This window comes from Zea mays, chromosome 4, assembly GCF_902167145.1.
Source record: "Zea mays cultivar B73 chromosome 4, Zm-B73-REFERENCE-NAM-5.0, whole genome shotgun sequence".
NCBI classification, from domain to species: Eukaryota; Viridiplantae; Streptophyta; class Magnoliopsida; order Poales; family Poaceae; genus Zea; species Zea mays.
Genome location: NC_050099.1, coordinates 39533836 through 39554172, shown reverse-complemented (window position 1 = coordinate 39554172; position 20337 = coordinate 39533836).

Here is a 20337-nt window from a genome sequence, read left to right as displayed (position 1 = left end):
TTTAAGAATTAAATTGCATGTTTTGTGTCTAACTCCAACTCTAACTTTCTTTGCAGAATGCATATGGGGAGGAAATGACTCAACGCCATGGGCCTGATTTCGACTGGATGCATTCAGACTTAGATGCCTCGGCGTTGTACCACAGTGGTGGGGGTAGAAAGCATGGCAGGTGAGGTGGTTGTCTTTGATTCGACAATTTCATTAACAATAATGTGTCCACTTAATGGCTCAACTATGTGTATCATGCAGGTTTGCCTTTGGCACCGGCGTTGTGGAGTACAACAGGACAATAGGTCAAGGGAAGACATCGTCTTCGGCAGGGAGTTCTCGCTCCTCCAAGTCTGCTCGAGAGGCTCAGCTGGAGGAGGAGACTCGGGCAGCACAAGAGCAGGCTCGAGCAGCACAGGAGCAGGCTCGAGCAGCGCAGGAGCAGGTCGGACAGCTGACGCAGTATATGACTTCTTATTTTCAGGTAATTCGTCTATCTCATCACGTGTCATTGACTTCAAAGTATAATGTTGCGATTCTAACGTTTCATCCATTTGCAGGAAATGACTACTCGACTCGGCCCTGATATGAACTTGCCCGCTTTTCGCCCTCCCCAGGTAACACTATTTGAACATTTCAATTCCATAGCAACTCTTTTTTTATTATAAAAAATGGCTCGCAGGCACAAGGATGGGGACAGTGGCCAATACAAGCTCCAGCGTCGCAGCCACAGTGGACCGGTGTGGGGTGGACATAGGCACCACCAGGCACTTGGACGCCTCCACCACCCCAAGGATCGCAGCCATTTCAAGCGTGGATGGCACCGCCACCGACGGGGTGGGTGCCACCACCTCAGGGGTGGCCAGGACAACAGTACCCGTGGATGCATGCACAGCCTTCTCATCACCATGGATCACAGGTGACGTTCCATGTTTAGTTTTTTGCAAATAGTGACCAAACATAGCAAAACACAACCTTATTTGAATGATTGATGAATTGCAGGGTTCAGCGTCACATGCTCATGGATCGGAGGGTGCTATCAACGTCCAGGACTTCCTCATCCATGGTTCTGGAGGGAGTGGCCACCTTCCTGGTGGCGGAGGAGGGAGTGGCCAAAACTCCCACAGCTCGTCGGAGTGAGTAGTGAGTGTGTTTTATGAATTGTGTATTTGAATGGACTATGGACTTATGGACTATGGACTTATTTGAATGGACTATGGACTTATGGACTATTTATATATATGTGAATGTGTTTTGTGAATTGTCTATTTTGCTTGTGAATCTGTATATGTGAATTGTGATATTGTGAATTGTGTATTTTGCTGTCAATTAAAAGGTGCAGAAAAATCTGTTTTGGGGGGTATCATGAATTTTCGTCGGCCTGGTTGGAGGCCGACGAAAATACATGCCCAACTATTTTCGTCGGCCACCGATAGACCGACGAAAATAAACGCCAGCTATTTTCGTGGGCCACTGAGAGGCCGACGAAAATCGCGTTCGTATTTTCGTCGGCTACCGAGAGGCCGACGAAAATAGTGAGCCGTCTAACTATTTTCGTCGGCCTTGGAGAAGCCGACGAATATAGGTTGTTTTCGTCGGTACCTACGAAAATAGTTGCCTATTTTCGTCGAACTTATTTTCGGGGGCTATTTTCGTCGGCCTGCCAACGAAAATAGGCTATTTTCGTCGGTTTAGGCTTATTTTCGTGGGTTTTTTGGCCCACGAAAATAGGTACCGTTTGAGAGAGGGAAAGAGTTGAAAGAGACCCGGTCTTTGTGACCACCTCAACGGGGAGTAGGTTTGCAAGAACCGAACCTCGGTAAAAGAAATCCTTGTGTCTCACTCTTTATTTGCTTGCGATTTGTTTTTCGCCCTCTCTCGGACTCGTTCATATTTCTAATGCTAACTCGGCTTGTAGTTGTGTTTAAGTTTATAAATTTCAGATTCGCCCTATTCACCCCCCTCTAGGAGACTTTCACATTTGCTACCAAAGACTCTAAAATATGAAACATTGGGCTTTTTACCGGTTAGGAGTTCATATGATGTCTTCTTGAGGATTCGATGAAGGTAGAGACGGTTGATGGCGTAGCAAGCAGTGTTGATTGCTTCCGCCCAAAACCGATCCGAAGTCTTGTACTCATCAAGCATGGTCCTCACCATGTCAAGTAGAATTCTATTCTTCCTCTCCACTACACCATTTTGTTGTGGAGTGTAGGGAGAAGAGAACTCATGCTTGGTCCCGTTGTCGCTTCTTATTTTCTTGATCCTTAAACCGAACTCATTTTGAGCTCGTCTTAAGAATCCCTTTAGGGTCTCTTGGGTTTGTGATTTTTCCTGCAAAAAGAACACCCAAGTGAAGCAAGAATAATCATCCACAATAACTAGACAGTACTTACTCCCGCCGATGCTTATGTAAGCTATCGGGTCGAATAGGTCCATGTGGAGCAGCTCAAGTGGCCTGTCAGTCGTCATGATGTTCTTGTGTGGATGATGAACACCAACTTGCTTCCCTACTTGACATGCGCTACAAATCCTGCCTTTCTCAAAATGAACATTGGTTAGTCCCAAAATGTGCTCTCCCTTTAGAAGCTTATGAAGATTCTTCATTCCAACGTGGGCTAGTCGGCGATGCCAAAGCCAACCCATATTAGTCTTAGCAATTAAGCAAGTATCGAGTTCAGCTCTATTAAAATCAACTAAGTATAGCTGACCCTCTAATACTCCCTTAAATGCTACTGAATCATCACTTCTTCTAAAGACAGTAACACCTATATCCGTAAAAAGACAATTGTAGCCCATTTTACATAATTGAGAAACGGAAAACAAGTTGTAATCTAAAGAATCTATAAGGAAAACATTGGAAATAGAATGGTCCGGTGATATAGCAATTTTACCAAGTCCTTTGACCAAACCTTGATTTCCATCCCCGAATGTGATATCTCTTTGGGGATCATGGTTTTTCTCCTAGGAGGAGAACATCCTTTTCTCCCTAGTCATGTGGTTTGTGCACCCGCTATCAATGATCCAACTTGAGCCCTCGGATGCATAAACCTACAAAACAAGTTTAGGCCTTGTTCTTAGGTACCCAAACGGTCTTGGGTCCTTTGTCATTAGAAACAAGCACCTTGGGTACCAAACACAAGTTTTTGACCCCTTGTGTTTGGCCCCAACATATTTGGCAACTACTTCGCCTGATTTGTTAGTTAAAACATATGAAGCATCAAAAGTCTTAAATGAAATAATAGGCTCATTTGATGCAATAGGAGATTTCTTTTTAGGCAATTTAACATGGGTTGATTGCCTAGAGCTAGATGCCTCACTCTTATACATGAAAGCATGATGAGAGCCAGAGTGAGACTTCCTAGAATGAATTCTCCTAATTTTGTGTTCGGGATAACCAGCAGGATATAAAATGTAACCCTCGTTATCCTGAACCATGGGAGCTTTACCCTTAACAAAGTTACATAATTTCTTAGGGGCATTAAGCTTGACATTGTCTCCCTGTTGGAAGCCAATGCCATCCTTAATGCCAGGGCGTCTCCCACTATAGAGCATGCTTTTAGCAAATTTAAATTTCTCATTTTCTAAGTCATGCTCATTAATCTTAGCACTAAGTTGAGCTATGTGATCATTTTGTTGTTTAATTAAAGCTAGGTGATCATGGATAGCATCAACATTAATGTCTCTACATCTAGTGCAAATAGTAACATGCTCAACGATAGATGTAGAGGGTTTGCAAACATTTAGTTCATCAATCTTAGCATGTAAAATAACATTCTGTTTTCTAAGATTGGAAATAGAAACATTGCAAACATTTAAATATTTAGCCTTAGCAATTAATTTTTCATTCTCAATTTTAAGGCTAGAGAGAGATGCATTCAACTTGTCAATCTTAGTAATCAAACTAGCATTATCATTTCTAAGATTAACAATTGAATCATCACAAACATCTAACTTTTCAACCTTAGCAATTAATTTAGCATTCTCATCTCGAAGGTTGGAAATAATATCATGGCAAGTGCTTAGCTCACTACTTAATTTTTCACATTTTTCTACTTCCTGAGCATAAGCATTTTTAACCTTAACATGCTTCTTATTTTCTTTAATTAGGAAGTCCTCTTGGATATCCAATAGTTCATCCTTCTCATGAATAACTCCTATGAATTCATTTAACATCTTTTTTTGGTGCATGTTGAGGTTGACAAAAAGGGCAAGCAAATTATCCTCATCATCACTAGAGTTCTCCTCATCACTAGATGTTGCATATTTAGTGGAGGCTCTAGATTTTACCTTCTTTTTGCCGTCTTTTGCCATGAGGCACTTGTAGCCAACGTTGGGGAAGAGAAGGCTCTTATTGACGGTAATGTTTGTGGCGTCCTCATCGGAGGAGGAGTCGGTGGAGCTCTCATCGGGGTCCCACTCCTGGCAAACATGGGCATCGCCGCCCTTCTTCTTGTAATATTTCTTCTTTTCTCTCCTCTTTCCCTTCTTGTCATCGCCCCTGTCACTATCACTAGATAATGGATATTTAGCAATAAAATGACCGGGCTTACCACATTTGTAGCACACCTTCTTGGAACGGGGCTTGTAATCTCTTCCCTTCCTTTGCTTGAGGATTTGGCGAAAGCTTTTGATGATTAAAGCCATCTCCTCATTGTCGAGCTTGGAGGCATCGATGGGAAGCCTACTTGACGTAGACTCTTCCTTCTTCTCCTCCGTCGCTTTGAAGGCAACGGGTTGCACCTTAGGTGTGGAGGTCGCGCCTCGCTCGATGATTTGTTTGGAGCCTTTGATCATTAATTCAAAGCTCACAAATTTTCCTATAACCTCCTCAGGAGACATTAGCTTGTATCTAGGATCACCACGAATTAATTGAACTTGTGTAGGATTAAGAAAAACGAGTGATCTTAGAATAACCTTGACCATTTCATGGTCATCCCATTTTGTGCTCTCGAGGTTGCGCACTTGGTTCACCAAGGTCTTGAGCCGGTTGTACATAGCTTGTGGCTCCTCCCCTTGGTTGAGCATGAAGCGACCGAGCTCCCCCTCGATCGTTTCCCTCTTGGTGATCTTGGTCACCTCGTCTCCTTCGTGCGCGGTCTTGAGCACGTCCCAAATTTCTTTGGCACTTTTCAACCCTTGCACCTTATTATACTCCTCTCGACTTAGAGAGGCGAGGAGTATAGTAGTGGCTTGGGAGTTGAAGTGCCGGATTTGGGCTACCTTGTCCGAGTCATAGCCTTCATCCCCCACGGATGGTTCCAGCGCTCCAAATTCAACAATGTCCCAAATGCTAGCATGGAGTGAGGTTAGATGGTGCCTCATTTTATCACTCCACATACTATAATCTTCACCGTAAAAAACCAGTGGTTTGCCTAGTCGGACGGAAAGTAAAGGAGTGCGTTTGGAAATGCGAGGATAGTGTAAGGGGATCTTACTAAACTTCTTGCGCTCATGGTGCTTAGAAGTGACAGACGGCGCGTCGGAGCCGGAGGTGGAAGGCGACGAAGAATCGGTCTCGTAGTAGACTACTTTCTTCATTTTCTTCTTCTTGTCGCCACTCCGGTGTGACTTGACGCAGGGAGGTGATTCCTCCCTCTTCTTGTTGCTGGACTCTCCCGATGGAGCCTTCCCGTAGCTTGTGGCGGGCTTCTCGCTGGTCACCATCTCCTTCTTGGCGTGAGCTCCCGACATCACTTCGAGCGGTTAGGCTCTAATGAAGTACCGGGCTCTGATACCAATTGAAAGTCGCCTAGAGGGGGGGTGAATAGGAAAATCTGAAATTTATAAAGTTTAAGCACAACTACAAGCCGGGGTTAGCGTTAGAAATATATTCGAGTCCGAAAGAGAGGGGGAAAACAAATCACAAGCAAATAAGAGCGGATGACACAATGATTTGTTTTACCGAGGTTTGGTTCTTGCAAACCTACTCCCCGTTGAGGTGGTCACAAAGACCGAGTCTCTTTCAACCCTTTCCCTATTTCAAACGATCACCTAGACCGAGTGAGCTTTTCTCTTCAATCAAACGAGACACTTAGTCCACTACAAGGACCACCACAACTTGGTGTCTCTTGCTTTGATTACAATTGAGTTGAGAACAAGAAAGGAGGAAGAAGAAAAGTGATCCAAGTGCAAGAGCTCAAAAGAACACGACAAAAACTCTCTCTTCTAGTCAATAATGCTTAGAGTGGAGTTTGGGACTTGGAGAGATTTTGATTCACTCTATTTGTGTCTTGTATTGAATGCACTAGCTCTTGTATTTAATGTGTTGGCTGAAAACTTGGATGCCTTGAAGTGTTGGTGGTTGGGGGTATTTATAGCCCCAATCACCAAAGTGGCCGTTGGGGAAGGCTGCTGTTGAAGGGCGCACCGGACAGTCCGGTGCACCACCGAACACTGTCCAGTGCGCCAGCCACGTCACCCAACCGTTAGGATTCGACCGTTGGAGCTCTGACAAGTGAGGCCACCGGACAGTCCGGTGTTGCACCGGACAGTCACTGTTCACTGTCCGGTGCGCCTTCTGTGCCTGCTCTGACTTCTGTGCGCGCAGTCCGTGCACTGTAGCTCACTATTCACCTTTTGCAGACGACCGTTGGCGCTGTAGCCGTTACTCCGCTTGGCACACCGGACAGTCCGGTGAATTATAGCGGAGAGGCAATCCCAGAAACCCGAAGCTAGAAAGTTGGGAGTCGATCTCCCTGGTGCACCGTACACTGTCCGGTGGCACACCGGACAGTCCGGTGCGCCAGACCAAGGCTGCCTTTGGTTGTCTTTTGCTCTTTTTATTTGAACCCTTTCTTGGACTTTTTATTGGTTTGTGTTGAACCTTTGGCACCTGTAGAACTTATAATCTAGAGCAAACTAATTAGTCCAATTTATTTGTGTTGGGCAATTCAACCACCAAAATCATTTAGGAAAAGGTTTGACCCTATTTCCCTTTCAGTATGGTATTTTTTACCTACTGTTCTTTCAGTGTGTAAATCCCCTAAGTGGTGGGCTGACACTGGTTCTAACATTCATGTGTGTGCTGATATTTCTTTGTTTTCTTCTTATCAGTGCAAAGAGGATGCAGCCTTGCTGATGTGGAACAGATGACATGCGCGTGTTCTTGGTGTGGGTACAGTCATTCTGAAGTTTACTTCAGGAAAGACGGTGCTATTGAAGAACGTGTAGCATGTCCCCTCCATCAAAAAGAATCTTGTTAGTGGCTTGTTGCTATGTCGAGATGGCTATAAATTTGTGTTTGAGTCCAATAAATGTATATTGTCAAAGTATGGGACATTTGTTGGAAAAGGTTATGATAGTAGAGGCTTGTTCCGCTTATCTTTGCATGATGTGTGTAATAAGTCTGTGAACAATGTGATTTCGAACAAGTCGTATATTTGGCATTCACGACTTTGTCACATCAATTTTGGTCGTGTATCGCGATTAGCAAATTTAAATCTAATCCCAAAATTTGATTTAGCCAAAGGTTCTAAGTGTCAGGTGTGTGTGCAATCTAAGCAACCTCGCAAGCCTCATAAGGCTGCAGAGGCGAGGAACTTGGCACCACTAGACTTAATACATTTCGATTTATGTGAGATGAACGGAATATTGACTAAGGGAGGCAAACGATATTTTATTACTTTTATCGATGATTCTACTAGGTTTTGTTATGTGTATCTCTTAAAGTTAAAAGACGAAGCTTTGCATTATTTTAAGACCTACAAAGCTGAAGTGGAAAATCAACTCGAGAGGTAAATTAAACGGTTAAGGTCTGATCGTGGTGGAGAATATTTTTCAGGTGATTTTTCTGATTTTTGTGTGGAACATGGTATTATTCATGAGAGGACACCGCCATACTCACCACAATCTAATGGGGTTGCTGAGAGAAAGAACCGTACTCTAACTGATTTGGTTAACGCCATGTTAGAGACTTCGGGACTATCTAAGGAATGGTGGGGTGAGGCGATCTTAACACTGTATCATGTCCTGAATAAAGTTCCCATAAAGAACAAAGAAATCACACCATTTGAGGATTGGGAAAAGAGGAAAGTAAATATCTCCTATTTGCGCACCTAGGGTTGTTTGGCCAAAGTGAAAGTGCCAATTAACAAGAAGCGCAAATTAAGACCGAAAACTGTTGATTGTATTTTCCTTGGGTATGCTTTTCACAACATTGGATATATGTTCTTAATTATAAACTCAGGAGTACCATACATGTTGGTAGATACTATTATGGAGTACAGAGATGCTACGTTTTTGTCACACCCGGATTTAAAGGATAAAGCCGGGTACGTCTCATATGTGCGCCAAGGAAGAACATCACATATAATGACAAAGTGTATAGAGATAAATGTCATAAATATCATAAATGTCATTATTACATAGCGGAAGTCTTACAAAAATAAATGATAATAATAAAGCGAACTAAATATTATTTTCCTAGTTCCACAAAGCTGACTGGGAGACGACACCTAGATCAACTCGTATGCTTCATTGTAGGGCGGCTCCTCTTCGACCACCTGCTCTTCACCTGTGGGGGGTTATATATTGCAAGAGTGAGCTCACAAAAGATCATAGCTCAACAAGTTGTGGGGAATAATGTGCATGAACTCACCAAAGGTGGGAGTTCATGTGAAGTGTAAGGCTGATCAATAAATAAGGGTTAAAGTTGAGCATTGCTTTTATAAGTTGGTCAAAATTTTATTAGCAGTTACTAAATGTAAGTAAATACCAAACCAAAGTAATAGTAGATCAAAATAATAATAAATCCCAATGCGATGCAAATGACAAATTGAATTTAATTCCATAAATTAATCATGTGAGGGTCCGAGCCGCTCATGACCGTGAGCACGGCTGATATACCAGTTTTACACTCTGCAGAGGTTGCGCATCTTTACCCACAAGTCATGTTACCCATTTGCCAAGGGGTCGTGACTTCCCATACACCTCTACTAAGGAAGCGAGGTAGGGTAACACTACGAGACCTTTACAAAGTTTCACTAGCTTTAGAAAACCCGCTACAGTTTCTAGGAAGCTCTAATGCAGGGATCCCTCGCCTGACTGCCATCGCAGCAAAATCAACCCAAGGACCTCCCTACACTGACCACTCCCCTACTGCCCTTTTTCCCTTTCGGGTAAGGTAGTCCTCCACTAGCTTTCCTAATTAGTCAGCCAAGGGCGTTCCATACCACCCTTGTGGTAGCACTATTTTCTCGGGTGGTCGCTCCATGTTCCAATTAACATAATAATCTTATCATGAACAGTAAATAACAAACTGATAATAGAAGTATGATCATGAATAATGTGTATCACAATACCCAAAACCACATAAAGAAATAGCAGGTACTACCTAAAAATTCAGTGGTAAACAAGGTATAAAGATAGCCAAACTAGGGTGACCTATCGGGTCCCATCAAAATTAACCTATGTAGATCATTATGATTAATAAGAACATTATTAGGTAAAAAGAAGTGATCAAGTGTACAACTTGCTTTCAACGAGCTCCTGCTCAGCAGTCTCCACCTGTTGAACACACGGATCCTCTGTAGCTGGCTCGTCTACTCGCAACAGTACAAAAAACATGGTATTGCAGAAATTAACATCACACCAAATAGTAGAACAGAATGCATGATAATATTCTACATGTCGTAACGAGATCGTAGGAACAAGAATAACTAAATTCAGAGTTACGGTTATCGAGTTATGAATTTTAGAAGTTATTCAGTACCTAGTATAGAATAATTCAAATGAATAATTTTAATCCAAGTTTCATGGCTAAACAGAGTTACTAGATGATAGACAATATTAAAACAAAATTAATGTCACTGGAATGGATCAATTTGGAGTTACAACGAATTAAATATGAATTTCACAAGTTTCTGGAATTATTTTTGTATCAGAAATCAATTTCCATAATTACTTATCTAATTTCCCTGGTCTCTGGACTGCACACCAAAAACAGAGAAATCCAGGGGCTAATTCACAATTTTTCCAAAGACTCAGGTGACTCATGAAAGTCGCCTAGAGGGGGGTGAATAGGCGTAATCCGAAATTTAGAACTTTAAACACACATTACAAGTCGGGGTTAGCGTTAGAACAAAAATCAAGTCTGGGAGAAAGGGGAAAACAAATCAAACGAAAATCAAATGAATGAACACGGTGATTTGTTTTACCGAGGTTCGGTTCCAAAGAACCTAGTCCCCGTTGAGGAGGTCACAAAGACCGGGTCTGTTCTAACACTTTCCCTCTCTCAAACGGTCACTTAGACCAAGTGAGCCTTTCCCTTAAACAATCGGGTCACTAAGACCCCGCAAGGACCACCACACTCTTAGGTGTCTCTTGCTTTGATTACAAGTCACTTGAGAATAAGAATGATAAAGAAGAAAGGCAATCCAAGAGGCAAGAGCTCAAAAGAAGACGAAATCACTCTCACAAGTAACTAAGTATTTGAGATGAATTTGGGAATTGGAGAGGCTTTGATCTTTTGAATTGTGTCTAGGAGTGAATGCTAGAGCTCTTGTATTGAATGTGATGTTTAGAAATCTTGGATGCTTGGAGTTGTGGTGGTTGGGGGGTATTTATAGCCCTCAACCACCAAAGTAGCCGTTGGGGAGACTGCTCGCGATGGGCGCACCGGACAGTCCGGTGCGCCACCGGACAGGTCCTGTTCACTGTCTGGTGAGCCGCCACGTCACCCAACCGTTGGGGTTCGGAGCGAAGTCGACTGTTGGAGCTTTGTCTCCTTGCGGAATCGGACAATCCGGTGCCCTATGACTTCGCGGCTCTGACTTCTGCCGCGCACTGTAGCTACACTGTTCATCCGTCAGAGTCGACCGTTGCGCGCTGGATAGTCGTTGCCTGCTAGCACACCGGACAGTCCGGTAGCACACCGGACAGTCCGGTGAATTATAGCGGGGCGCGCCTGCGTTTTCCCGAGAGTGGCTGGTTTGACCCTGTACGGTCCTGGCACACCGGACAGTCCGGTGCGCTAGACCACAACACACTCAAGTCCTTTTTGCTCATTTTGAATTGGGTCCCTAACTTGAATATTTATTGTTTTGTATTGAACCTTATGCACCTGTAATACATCAATTCTAGAGCAAACTAGTTAGTCCATATGTTTGTGTTGGACATTCAACCATCAAAAATAATTGTAGGAAAAGGTTAACCCTATTTCCCTTTCAATCTCCCCCTTTTTGGTGATTGATGCCAACACAAACCAAAGCAAATATATAAAGTGCAGAAATGAACTAGTTTGCATATGGTAAGTGCATAGGTTACTTGGAATTAAACCGATTGAATATTTCACTAGATATGAATGGATTGTTTTTCTTTTCTTTAACATTTTGGACCACATTTGCACCACTTGTCTTGTTTTTGCAAATCCTTTTTGAAAATCTTTTCAAAATCTTTTGCAAATAGTAAAAGGTATATGAATAAGATTGCAAGAAGCATTTTTAAGATTTTGAATTTTCTCCCCTGTTTCAAATGCTTTTCCTTTGACTAAACAAAACTCCCCCTGAATGAAATTCTCCTCTTAGCTTTCAAGAGGGTTTAAAATATATACCAATTTAAAGATGAACTTCTAAAGATACCAATTAAAGGGGTTTTCATCATAGATACCAATGTGAAAAATATCAATTTAAAACTTTATACTAATTGAAATTTTGCTTTCTCAAGACAAGTGAAGCATGGATACCAATTGAGAAATTGCCAAATATCAATTAAAGCTTTATTTCGAAAATTTTTAAATTATGGTGGTGCGGTCCTTTTGCTTTGGGCTTAATATTTTCTCCCCTTTGGCATTAATCGCCAAAAAGGAGACATTGAGAGCCCTTTAATACTTTCTCCCCATTGGTACAAGTAAATAAGAGTGAAGGATTATACCAATTGAGAGTGTGCAGAGAAACGACAAAGGCAAAATGATACCGTGTAGAGTTGAGTGGAAGCCTTGTTTTCGTCGAATACTCCATTTCCCTTTCAATCTACGACTTAGTATAGAAATATACTTGAAAACACATTAGTCGTAGCCTTGGTACATAAATAATAAGAATTATGCATTTGTACCAAATGAAAGAGATATGATCAAAGGTATGTAAATGAGCTATGTGTGCAATGTTTCAATCAAAGTTCCGAGAATCAAGAATATTTAGCTCATTCCTAAGTTTGCTAAAGGTTTTCTCATCTAATGGCTTGGTAAAGATATCGGCTAGTTGATTCTTGGTGTTTACATAAGCTATTTCGATATCCCCCTTTTGTTGGTGATCTCTCAGAAAGTGACACCGAATGTCTATGTGCTTAGTGCGGCTGTGTTCAACGGGATTATTCACCATGCGGATTGCACTCTCATTATCACATAGGAGAGGGACTTTGCTCAATTTGTAGCCATAGTCCCTGAGGGTTTGCCTCATCTAAAGTAATTGCGCACAACAATGGCCTGCGGCAATGTACTCGGCTTCGGCGGTGGAAAGAGCAATAGAGTTTTGTTTCTTTGAAGCCCATGACACCAGAGATCTCCCCAGAAACTGACAAGTCCCTGATGTGCTCTTCCTATCAATTTTACACCCTGCCCAATCGGCATCGGAATATCCTATTAAATAAAATATGGATCCCTTGGGGTATCAAAGCCCAAACTTAGGAGTGTACACTAAATACCTCATGATTCTCTTTACGACCCTAAGGTGAACTTCCTTAGGATCAGCTTGGAACCTTGCACGCATGCATACAGAAAGCATAATATCCGATCGAGATGCACATAAATAGAGTAAAGATCCTATCATCGACCGGTATACCTTTTGACCTACGGATTTACCTCCCATGTCGAGGTCGAGATGCCCATTGGTTCCCATGGGTGTCTTGATGGGTTTGCCATCCTTCATCCTAAACTTCTTAAGTATATCTTGAATGTACTTTGTTTGGCTGATGAAGGTGCCATCTTGGAGTTGCTTAATTTGAAATCCAAGAAAATACTTCAAATCCCCCATCATCGACATCTCGAATTTCTGTATCATGATCCTACTAAACTCTTCACAAGTTGATTTGTTAGTAGACCCAAATATGATATCATCAACATAAATTTGGCATATAAACAAATCTTTTGCAACAGTTTTAGTAAAGAGAGTAGGATCGACTTTTCTGACTTTAAAGCCATTAGTGATTAGAAAATCTCACATGCATTCATACCATGCTCTTGGGGCTTGCTTGAGCCCGTTGAAAGTCGCCTAGAGGGGGGGTGAATAGGGCGAATCTGAAATTTATAAACTTAAGCACAACTACAAGCCGAGTTAGCATTAGAAATAGAAATGAGTCCGAGAGAGAGGACACAAAACAAATCGTGAGCGAATAAAGAGCGAGACACGATGATTTGTTTTACCGAGGTTCGGTTCTTGCAAACCTACTCCCTGTTGAGGTGGTCACGAAGACCGGGTCTCTTTCAACCCTTTCCCTCTCTCAAACGGTCACTTAGACCGAGTGAGCTTCTCTTCTCAATCAAACGGAACACGAAGTTCCCGCAAGGACCACCACACAATTGGTGTCTCTTGCCTTGGTTACAATTGAGTTTGATCACAAGAAGAATGAGAAAGAAAAGAAGCAATCCAAGCGCAAGAGCTCAAATGAACACAAATGTCGCTCTCTCTAGTCACTATTTGATTTGAAGTGATTCCGGACTTGGGAGAGGATTTGATCTCTTTGGAGTGTCTAGAATTGAATGCTATAGCTCTTGTAATGTGTTGAAGGTGGAAAACTTGGATGCCATTGAATGTGGGGTGGTTGGGGTATTTATAGCCCCAACCACCAAAAAATGGTCGTTGGAAGTGTGCTGTCGCATGGCGCACCGGACAGTCCGGTGCGCCAGCCACGTCAGCAGACCATTGGGGTTCGACCGTTGGAGCTCTGACTTGTGGGCCCTCTGGGCTATCCGGTGGTGCACCGGACAGGTCCTGTAGACTGTCCGGTGCGCCTCCCACGCATGCTCTGACCTCTGCGCGCACTGTAGCGCATTGAATGCGGTTGCAGTCGACTGTTGCACACGAAGTAGTCGTTGCTCCGCTGGCACACCGGACAGTCCGGTGTGCACCGGACACTGTCCGGTGACTCACCGGACAGTCCGGTGAATTATAGCGGAGCGCCCTTGGAAATTCCCGAAGGTAGCAAGTTCAGCGTTGAGTGCCCTGACACACCGGACACTGTCCGGTGGCACACCGGACAGTCCGGTGCGCCAGACTAGGGTGCCTTTCGGGTTATCCTTTGCTCTCTTGTTGGAACCCTTTTCTTGGTCTTTTTATTGGCTTATTGTGAACCTTTGGCACCTGAAGAACTTATAGACTAGAGCAAACTAGTTAGTCCAATTATTTGTGTTGGGCAATTCAACCACCAAAATCAATTAGGAAATAGGTGTAAGCCTAATTCCCTTCCAATCTCCCCCTTTTTGGTGATTGATGCCTGTTGGGGCCATGCTTCGTTGCGCCGAAGGTCTTGCATGAAGAAGCAGCTTCGGCTGAAATCGTCCCCAGGAAATGGCCGAAGGTTCCTTTTTATAGAGCTTCGGCGTTACAAACCGACATAAAGATAGAATGACCTTTTTATCCATAGAGGTCTAAGATAATGTTGTAAACTTTTGTAAAGGGCATAATTGTAATTCGTCACAGGCTGCGTCCTGTGTCTATAAATAGATGAACAGTACCCCCGTACTGGACACACGAACCTGTCATTTGCCTTCACATCACACTTGTATTCTTCAAGACCGAAGGTACATTTGTAATTTGGAGTCATTTACATTCGTTTATAATAATAAAAATGGAGATGATTTTATGATAACATTTAAGTATTTTCGTATCTCATGATTTATATGAATGTTTCGTTCCTCATTGTCACGCTTACGAAGCTACGTCCTTCGTAACCTTCGTCCGAGATGCTTTATATCCCAAAGGGATATAATGTTATGGAGGACGAAGGACTTTTACATTTAACATTTTCTATGTTGCCTTGTTCTTAATTCTTAGCATTTGAGAACAAGTCCCCAACATTGGCGCCCACCTCCGGTGAACTCACTTCCACTTTTTGAGCTGATGGCTTCGTTCAACAACCGAGCTGGAGCTGCTTCGGACCCGAAGTTGGTGCTACCGATCACAGGTGGCTCGTCCTCAGAGCCAGCTAACAAGAAACAGAAGAAGGAAGCACAGAGGAGGGTACAGCATGTTGGGGTGCAAGGACCCTTCATCAAGACAAGATGGTCTCACATTCCTATTACCTTCTCCCAAGAGGACCTTCAGCTCAAAGATTACCCACACAACGATGCCATGGTTATCTCTTGTGTTATCAAAGGATTTCTGGTCCACAATGTCTTGGTTGACACAGGCAGTGCAGCTGACATCATATTTGCTAAAGCCTTCAGACAAATGCAAGAGCCAGAAGATAAGATTCATGATACTACACATCCTCTCTGTGGCTTCGGAGGAAGACAGATTGTAGCACTGGGCAAGATCACCATGTCAGTGACCTTCGGATTCATCAACAACACCAGAACTGAGCAAGTTGTGTTTGACATTGTTGACATGGAATATCCTTACAATGCAATTGTTGGTCGTGGTACTCTTAATGCCTTCGAAGCAATCCTTCATCCTGCTTATCTTTGCATGAAGATACCTTCGGAACAGGGACCCATTGCTATCCATGGAAGTCAGGAAGCCGCAAGAAGGGCCGAAGGTAACTGGACTGACTCCAAAGCAATCCACAATATAGATGGAGCCGAAGCTTGTGAACAGTACAAATTTAGAAGGGAGAAGGCAGCTTCAGCAGATCAGCCGAAGCCCATGCTATTGTGTGAGGACATAGCAGAGCAGAAGGTGCTGTTGGGCTCGCAATTATCTGAAGACCAGGAGAAAACCTTGATAAGGTTTTTATTCAACAACAAAGATGTTTTTGCATGGTCGGCTAATGATCTCTGTGGAGTAAATCGGGATGTTATTGAACATTCGCTCAATGTTGACCCATCCTTCAGACCCCGAAAGCAGAGGCTTCGGAAAATGTCTGATGACAAGGCCGAAGGGGCTCGCAATGAAGTAAAAAGACTCCTCAGTGCAGGAGTTATCAGAGAAGTGAAGTATCCAGAGTGGCTAGCTAACACTGTTATGGTGAAGAAGGCCAATGGCAAGTGGAGAATGTGTATCGATTTCACAGATCTCAACAAGGCTTGTCCGAAGGACGAATTCCCGTTGCCAAGGATAGACTCTCTAGTCGATGCAGCAGCTTCTTCAGAGCTCATGAGTCTCTTGGACTGTTACTCAGGATATCATCAAATCTGGATGAAAAAGGAAGATGAGCCGAAAACTAGCTTCATAACTCCAAGTGGCACGTATTGCTATCTTCGGATGCCTGAAGGGCTCAAAAACGCTGGAGGAAGTTTCAGCAAAATGACTGCGAAGGTTCTTCAGTCTCAAATAGGCAGAAATGTGTTGACCTATGTTGATGACATTATCGTCAAAAGCACGAAGCAGGAAAATCATATTGCTGATCTGCAGGAGACCTTCGCCAGCTTCAGACAAGCTGGTTTGAAGCTGAATCCAGAGAAATGTGTCTTCGGAGTAAAGAAGGGTAAATTTCTTGGATGCTTGGTTTCAACAAAGGGAATCGAAGCTAATCCAAATAAAATCGAAGCTATACTTTGAATGGAGCCACCAACTACAAGAAAAGGGGCCCAAAGATTGACAGGAAGGCTGGCATCTCTCAACAGATTTATATCCAGATCAGCAGAAAGAAACTTACCATTTTTCGAGGTGCTGAAGTCAGCCGAAGTCTTTCAATGGGGCCCAAGTCAACAAAAAGCCTTCGAAGAGTTGAAGCAATACTTGATAGATCTCACAACATTAACTCCACCAACGCCAGGGGCTCCTCTGTTGTTATATGTGGCAGCTTCGCACTCAGCAGTAAGTGCGGCACTTGTCCAGGAGAAGCTTGATGGCCAGCTCAAGAAGCAAGTCCCAGTGTATTTTGTATCTGAGGTCCTTAGTGTCTCAAAGAAAAATTATACAGAGCTGGAGAAGGTATTATATGCCGTTTTAATGGCATCCAGGAAGCTTCGGCATTATTTTCAGGCATACAATATCATTGTTCCTTCTTCGCAGCCGTTGAAGGATATAATGAGAAATAGAGAAGCTACTGGACGGATTGGGAAATGGGCTGCAGAGCTCAACGAATTTTACATTGATTATGTGCATAGATCTTCGATCCAGTCTCAAGCATTGGCAGATTTCATTGCCGACTGGACGCCAGGGGCTCAGGATGAAGAAGCAAATAAAGATGCCGAGGTGTGGACAGTATTTTGTGATGGATCTTGGGGAATCTTCGGAGCAGGTGCAGCTGCTGTGTTGGTTTCACCATCCAAGGTCAAAACTTGTTATGCAGCAAGACTTGATTTCAGCTGCACAAACAATATTGCTGAGTACGAAGCCCTGCTTCTGGGCCTTCGGAAATTAAAGGCAATGGGAATCAGAAGGGCAATTCTTAAAACTGATTCCCAGGTGGTTTCGGGTCATGTTGACAAAAGTTGCAAGGCTAAAGATCCGAAGCTTGAAAAATACCTAGATACGGTCCGAAGGATCGAAGCATCCTTCGAAGGATTCTCTGTCAAGAATATCCCTCGAGGACAAAATGAGCATGCTGATTTGCTAGCTAAGTCTGCGGCACAGGGGCTGCCGTTACCTTCGGATGTGTTCTTCGAAACAATAAAGGCACCTTCGGTGGAGCTCCTTGAAAGAGCAGTCCTCAACATATCTCCTGTTTACAGCGAAGATTGGAGAACTGAAATAATCTCTTACCTTCAGGGTAAGTTCCTTTCAGATGACGAAGCTTACAATAAAAGAGTAGAGGCAAGAGCTCGTCCATATGTCATGATAGAAGGGGAATTATACAAACATGGAGTTTGCGCTCCGCTGCTCAAGTGCTTATCTAGAGCCGAAGGTATAGAGTTGATGAAAGAGATACATGCAGGCCTGTGTGGATCCCACATCGGATCCAGGCCGTTACTTGGAAAAGTGTTCCGCCAAGGTTTTTATTGGCCGAAGGCAGCTTCGGATGCAGCGGAGTTAGTCCAAAAGTGCGAAGGTTGTCAAAAATGTGCAAGAGATCAAAAGCAACCTTCGTCTTTGACACAGCTGATACAACCCATCTGGCCATTGCAAAGATGGGGCCTTGACTTGTTGGGTCCATTACCACCGGCCCAAGGGAATCTAAAATATGTTGTAGTAGCTGTGGAGTATTTTTCCAAATGGATTGAGGCGAGGCCATTAGCTACAATAACTTCGGCCACTGTCCAAAAGTTTTTCTGGCAGAACATTGTCTGTCGCTTCGGAGTACCGAAGGCCATCACTGTAGACAATGGAACGCAGTTTGACTCCGAAGCTTTCAGAAACTTTTGTGATCAAATTGGAACGAAGATCCATTTTGCATCAGTCAGGCATCCGGAGTCGAATGGGCTTGTTGAAAGGGCCAACGGCATTATAATGACAGGAATAATGAAGCTAATCTTCAATCAACCAAGGGGAAAGTGGCCAGACCAGTTAACCAAAGTGGTGTGGAGCCACAATACAACAGCATCAAGATCTACAGGCTTTACCCCATTCAAGTTATTATTCGGAGACGAAGCAATAACCCCGGAAGAAGCCAAAGCTGGATCAATAAGAGTAGTAGCTTCGGCAGAATCAGGTCCCGAAGATGCTTGCCTTGTGGAAAAGGATGCTTTAGAAGGGATCAGGCTTCAGGCCGTGGAGAATATCAATAAATATCAGGCTGAAACAGTTAAATGGCGAGATAGAAAAGTCCGGTTAAAAAATATTGAGCCAGGACACTTGGTGCTTCGGAGAGTGGCTAACCCAGATACAGTGGGTAAGCTACAGTTGAAATGGGAAGGACCATTCTTAGTAGTATCTTCGTCAAGGCCTGGATCGTACAGATTGAAGGACATGGATGGCAACGAAATTCCAAGGTCTTGGAATGCGGATGAGCTTCGGCGATACTATGTATAACATGATGTAATTTTTTATGTTTTTTCTTTTCTTTTTCATGGCACCCTTTTCCTTTCCGAAGGGGGAGAAAGGTTTTTAATGGGGCCATCATGTGTAATTTCCTTTTTTAGTCTTATAAGAGCAAAATCCCCCAAAAAATGTAAATGTAACAGCTGAGAACGCACCATCGAGTGCAGGAACTGAAAAAGAAAAAAGAGAAGAAGCTCCAAAGACGTCCCTAAGGGGATGCAGAGCTCTCAGCGAAAAGTCAACGCTGGTACCGTCTAAGTAAAAGACGAAGAAGCTCCAAAGACGTTCCTAAGGGAATGCAGAGCTTATACCGCCTAAGTAAAAGGCGAAGAAACTCCAAAGACGTTCCTAAGGGAATGCAGAGTTTATACCGTCTAAGTAAAAGACGAGGAAGCTCCAAAGTCGTTCCTAAGGGAATGCAGAGCTGATGTGTGGTTGATTCCAAGGAAATAATGGTTGAGTGTGGCTTCGGTTATATGTTTTGGACATTCATTCGCACATCACATTACATCATAGCATTTGCATTCATAAGCATTCATTCATGGCATCTGTGTTACTAAGTGGTTGCTTCGGCAAAAAGGAGAAGTATTCTTTTATGTTTTGGAGTGTACAAAAAAGAAAAGCTTCGGCAGAAAGAAGAAGTAGTCTTTTATGTTTTGTACAAAAAAGAAAAGCTTCGGCAGAAAGAAGAAGTAGTCTTTTATGTTTTGTACAAAAAAGAAAAGCTTCGGCAGAAAGAAGAAGCAGTCTTTAATGCTTTGTTGTGTACGAAAAGAAGGGAAGGTGTTTTTCGCCTTCGGCTCAAAATATTGATTTCGTCCACATCAAAGCGTCTTAATAAAAGGGTAAGGATATATTACAAGGTATGTACAAAGTTCCTTGAGAACGGTTTAATTGTATTTACAACAAGTTGTTACAAATTTTCTAGCCTACTACTACTAATCTTCTTCAGGCTCCCGCTTCGGCGGCATATTCTTTAATCACCTTCAGCTTCGTCATCCTACATGAATCCAGGTATCCAGAGTAAAAATCAAGTATGAAGGAGAAGGTAAGTACAAAGTAGGATTTCTTACTGGTTCAAGATGACTTCGAGCTTCGTCTCCAGCCTTCTCCCGCCCGCCTTTTGTCCATATCATTTTTATAAATCTATTTGAGATACTTCGGGCGAGGTCAGGTATATCGTCCAGGATTGATGGAGACAGGGTGAAGTTGGGCCTGTTGACGATCTTTCCATGCTCGCAGCCAGCCTTCAGGAATGCTGCAGCAGTACCCCGAGAAGCTACCCAGGCACAGAAGTCACCGTGCCCAGCTATAACTTCGTCAAGTTCTTCAA